Source organism: Pelophylax lessonae (genome assembly GCF_965119305.1).
Source record: "Pelophylax lessonae genome assembly, chromosome: 2".
In the NCBI taxonomy this organism is placed as follows: domain Eukaryota; kingdom Metazoa; phylum Chordata; class Amphibia; order Anura; family Ranidae; genus Pelophylax; species Pelophylax lessonae.
The window spans coordinates 553,202,118-553,208,264 of NC_138769.1; positions in this window are offsets into that span (position 1 = coordinate 553,202,118).

Here is a 6,147-nt window from a genome sequence, read left to right on the forward strand (position 1 = left end):
AGTGATAACTCACTACTATTCTTATAAGCTGGCTATATTTCAATTAAAGTTTTTGTATGAAAAACTTGGTTGCATATACTGCCCTACTGCTGGAGAAAGCACTTTCAATATATAGACTGTATATGGGTACCTACCTTAGGTATAATGAATAGCTGTGGGTAAGCACCCCAGCAGCCTTTGCATTGGTAATGAGGACTATTTGTTTAGAACGTTTTATTGCCCCTGTACCCGATCACATGGTGCATCGCTATGCGCCCTAGCATTCATGCATGAGCGGTGGGAGCAGGATGACAGAGGCACATCCTTGTAAACCCTTGTAATTAATTCAAAAGAAATACTTTTTTTTTTTTTTTTTTAAGGATGCTTTTTGTTTTAATTATAAATTAATCTGGAACTAATGATTAGTGGTTGTTGATTTGTTTTCTTTTTTTTTGTATCCAGTGCAAAACGTCTATTTTCAACAAGAGGATATATAGATCTCCGTTTGGATATCTTTTTTTCCCCAGATACATGTTTTTTTTTTAACTTCTTCCCATTCCCAATTTGCAATATTAGATTTAAATAAAGGTTTTATTTGTTTTGTTTTTTTAAAATAAAGCATAAGCTATCATTGTTACAAATATTTAAACTTTTATTCATACTTAAATATATTAAATATTTCAATGAAATACATGGTGATTTTTATTTAGTTTTTTTTGTTTTAGTGGTTATATTACAAAAATGTTCAGATTTCATAGAAAGCTTTTTGTAAATTGAAAAAAAAAAAAAAAAACCACACAAGAGCAGATAATTTATATAGATATATTTGTTTTTTTCTTAGAACTGCATTTGGTTGACAACTAAAACTAAACAGAGTGAGGCCAGAACCTTCTAAGAAGATGGAAAGCCAAACCCAGAATTAATACTTGTACTCTTGTGAAATCAAACAGAACACAGAGGGCTGGTGTTAACAACACACGCTGACATCACAGGCGCACAGTGAATCAATTGTGTTTTTTTTTTTCTTTTTTTTTGCAGATTGTCCCTTACCCAGAGTCCACATACAAATATACATTTTTGTCTTTAGCATATGTTACAGAGGAGATAAAAAGGAGGAGGAGATTCATCACTTCCACAGCAAAATCTCCATACAAACGTCCTGAGCCAACACAATAGTTTCTTTAAATTTTGCCATAGTCTGTTGTGATTATTTTTCATTAAGTGTTCTTCAGAATATAAGAATGCTTTTGAAATACTACATATGAACTCATTTTAAAGCACGGATATATAAAGATGAGGCATCTTTTACTGTTGTAGTAAAACTGTATGGCAGATAAACATTGGTCTATATACTGAAGAGGACTAGTCACAGAGATTATTAAATACAAAGGTTGAAAGCTGTGCTCATACAACAGGCCCTACCTTCATTTATATTTTAATGCCTGGTTCAGTGAATAATTACATTTAGTAAATAGGAATGTGTACATACCTTCAATTTTTCACCCAGCCTTTCACCAAGCGCAACCATAGCTAAGCATGAAACATTAAGTTTGGCCCCCTTGCTGCCCTAAGCTCTAATAAAATACCCTGGACCAAAGACTTACTCAACTTCATTACATTTACTCCTTCTTAGAGCATAGTGCATCAACCTGGACTACTGCTCATTAGAAACACATCATTTTGTGAAAGTAAAGGTTGGTCAAAACACAGTTCTAAAGTAAGGACTTTTTTATTTCTTTAAACCCTCTGGTGTCCTATAGTGAAGAAGCAAGGCTGACCACACACATCTCTTTTTGCAAATACTAAAGGTTCAATTATGCAATAAATTGTACGATCTGGTTAACCTTCCCCATCATATGACAGCCTTTCCTATTGTTATTTCAGCTGGTAATCCCTTGTTCAGATGGGCTTCACATGTTCTCATTGACTAGAGCTTTACAGACAAAGCAGACATGCGCACACACACAAAAATATGTATAAATGAAGGAAAAAAACATCAACTGGCTGGTCAGTCCATAGCAGCTACATAACCGATTTAAACCTCTAATGTTTTTGAAAATGGCAGTTGGGATCTGAAAAACAAATCCACTTTACCTGCCTCCAGGCTTTAACATCACAGTGACTTCACTAATATATCACATTTTGACCAAACAAGCTGTTTATCCTGGACAAACAAGCGGTTTCTGAATTTGGTAACCCAAAATAGCTCAACACTTGGGCTCCATTCACACTGCCACGACTTGTCAGGCGACTTGTCAGCCTGACAAGTCGCGGTCCGTCGCGGTCCATTGACTGCTACAGGACCCGTTCTAATAGGAGCGACACAAATCTTTCCGACTTAGAAAAAGGGTCCTGTACTACTTCGGGGCGACCTCGGAGCGACTTGCATTGACTTTAATTATATGAAGTCTGTGCAAGTCGCGCTGAAGTCGCGGTGCACGGGACTTCACAAGTCGCCCCCGAAGTAGTACAGAGTCGTGCTGCTTCAGTGTGAATGCGGTGTTACAGTTAAAATGCGGTGTTACAGTTAAACTGACCGCATTTTTTTACAGTTAAAGTGGAAGAGTTAAAGCGGAAGCAAAGCCATTGATTTAACAGTTTTAAAAATCAGTTACATTCCTTGCATGCCGTAAAATGCAAGCTTGTCACATTTACTTGTACTCTCGACCAAATATCAAACCATCAAATGGCTGGTGTCATAACTGATCACATGTGCAGCATCATGGCATTTGAAGATTAAACAGAGGCCAAGTTGGCAGCTTCCTTGGCTGAAAACATTAGGAGGGTTTACTTCCACTTTAAGTATATTCTTACTTGAATCTTGGTGTGCTTTGTGGATTTATCCCAAATCTGTACAGTAATCCATGGTGAAATGTTCCCTCTGTGCAGAGCTTCCTGAAAATAATAATCAGTCACTACTGCAGTCTCTCCTTGTACAGGATGACTGGTCTTGTATCCACCACTACTCTAATTTTCAACAAGCAGCTTGCAGTTGATGGGCCTGCTGCGCTCTTCCCACAGCTCTGCTCAGACTATGTGCACAGTGATAAACTCACCACTATTCTTACAAGCTGGCTATTGAGGAATATATTTAAATGAAAGTTTTTGTACAAAGAACTTGGTTGCATATACTGCCCTACTGTTGGAGAAGGCACTTACAAAATATGGACTGTATATGGGTACCTACCTTAGGCATAATGAATAGCTGTGGGTAAGCACCCCCAGCAGCTTTTACATTGGTAATGAGGACTATGTGCATAGAAGGCAGTAGCTGGAGATCTGGTTATCTAATGAACAGGTTAAGTCTTAAGAGTTTGTTTGAATATGTATCTAATTGTGCACTGGCAATTCCTAGGACTACATGATGACTGTTTCGAATGGGAACAAATGCTTCTGGATTCTCCAGCTTTCCTGAAAACACATGCTGGTAATGGTAAATTCTACAAAGAGCAGTGGAATGTAGGTGCTACACTATACAATATTAAATACTTTTCAACCACTCTTTATTGATGAAGACTGCCTGTGGGAGAAATAGCTTCAATCTATCCACTAACCAGGTTGTTTGAAAGTCAAAGCCAGTTTGGGTTTTAGAGTTCAAGTGTGGCTGCCATAAGAGGGCCAAAGCTGCTGCTTCTCCGCTGTGACACAGACAATTTAAAGTTATATTGAATTGAATTTTTAAAAAATTTCTGACAGGTAAGGTTTTTATGAGAGAAGAGACCCTATCGGGTGAAAATGGAAGCACCTCTGACCAGCTCAGTGCTGGAGGGCTTCAATTGACAGGCAAATCTGTCATAATGTCCTAATATGCAGTGCATACCAGCACAACATGTTCTAAACCTTCTAAGGGTCCATTTATTAAAAAAAAAAAAAAAGCTAGAGGTTAATCATTCTTTTAAAAGGCATTATTACATAAAGGGGTTATTTTCAAAAATGACTTTTTTTTATAATTTTGAGCATAACTGTTTTACCAGAACCCGGTGGGCCTTCCCCTGGCAACATTTGAATTAGGCTGAGGCACCATTAAAATTTTTCTTTTTGCAATATTTTTATTTTAAATGAGCCTCTAAAGGCCTTATGTAACAGAATCTGTCATTTTTACATAGTCTAGCTTTAAAAATAAATAAAGGTACCTGATTGGTTTCTATAGGCAGACAGAAAAGTTACCTTTAGCATCTTTTTCCTACATAAGAGCTATGGTTTGATTATTGAAACAGCAGTAACTGGTCCACTTGTATGAGATATACATTCGGTATGAATGTTCTGTTAATTCCTAATAACTATTTTAACAAAAATTATGTATTATTGTATTAAAGATTGATCATCATGAATTGTATGTACCTATTCAAATAAAAAAAATGTGTTTTTAGTTGTATCACAACTGCACATACAAACTAATTTATTTTTCAAAGTAAAGTACAACTGAGGCTCCGTTCACATGTAGGCGTTTTGGGGCGTTTTTGGGGAGTTTTTCTGCTCTAGGATCAGCTCTCAAAACACCCAACAAGACAAATCCTATTCATTTCAATGGCCCCTGTTCACATCTGAGCGTTTTGACGCTGTGAGCAAAACGCCCAATGCTCAAAAAAGTACATGAGCTTCTTTTTGGGCAGATTACAGGCGTTTTCCATTGGTCTCTATTCAATCTAAAAACGCCTGCACAAAAATCGCGGCAAAAATCGCGGTAAAAAACGCGCGAAAAACGCTACGCTCAGGTGTGAATGTAGCCTAAAGGCTCCTGTAGAACAGTCTAAATAAGTACCAAATCTAGTTAACGTGTAATGCACAAGCCTCAAAGTATACAAAAAAAACTTCCCAGACTGACAATTCTTTATTCTTATTTGGCTCATATGCTCCCCTTCCCAAACACTGCAGCTCATAGTGGGTGGGTTTCATAACAGAGGCAGCGCCCTCAATAGAGAAAGCTTCGGGCAGGACTATGTGTTGCCAGTTATTGATAGGCCAGCTTGTAGATCAACAGTTACAATTCTGAAAGCATGCCCCCTCAAAACATTTTTCCATTCCACTGTGTAAGCAGGCACTGCCTACATGAAAGGGTCATCTTTGCTCTGAAATTAGGAGCAGTGCTACACTGCATTAAAGTGGACTTCACTGGCAGGTTCAACAAGCATTTGTGGGACATTACCGGAAGGCTGTACAGAAAACTAATATTCTGTACTAACAAAGGCTCATTGAACATCAGCTTTAAGAACCAGTTTACACATGTACGGTAACACACTTTAATGTGAATTGGTGCGCTGCAGTGCCATTTTCAATTGGCACCCCAATGCACCTCAACAATGCATCTGCATCGAGGGGTCGGACATAGGACAGCAGTACATTGTGTGACAGGGAAAGTGAACTACTGCTTCCTACACATTGTTTTGTATAATGCTGATGTGCAATTTAGGATTTTTTCAACACTAATATTGAGGTATTAATGGAGGAGTTTATCCAAGGAGTTTACCACATGTGAGTCCAAGTTGCTAGAATTAAAATGACCAACTTAGGCTGGCCATACATTATGCAATTTTCTTGTACAATTTTCCTTTAGATTTACAAAAAGCATATAATCTGAGGTCAAACCTAAACACGTTCAATTTGTATGCAATCAAATAAATCTAAAGGAAATTAGGTAATAAAATGGTATAATGTATGGCCAGCCTTAGGCGGATTTGTACCTGAAAAAAAAAGAAAGGGCTGTTGCCTATATAGAGAAAGAGGTAAAAGGGGAAGGTGAATAAGATTCCAATTACAAGTGGAGATGCTTATGTGGGTTGGGTGAAGAATTAATATTTTTGAAAAACAAAACAAAAAAAAAAAACACGACATTATGGAGTTAAAGTGATTGTAAAGTCTGTTTCTTTTTTTATTAAAAAGGTTATACATGGTATTGCACAGATAGGCTCTAAACCTCCACTTCTGGGGTCCCCTGCTGGTGCTCTAGACGCCTCCCCTTCTCCATGTGCCCCCATAGGAAGCCGCCTCCTACAGGGGCACATCAGCGGGCTCGCTCCCAAGCTGACACAGTATGGCTCGGCTCTGCTCCCTCCTCAGTGGATTTGACTGACAGCAGCAGGAGTCAATGGCTCCCACTGCTGCCTGCCAGTCCTTGTGTGAAGAAAGAGAGGCAGGGCTGTCTGAATGCATGGGCACCCCTGGGCACTG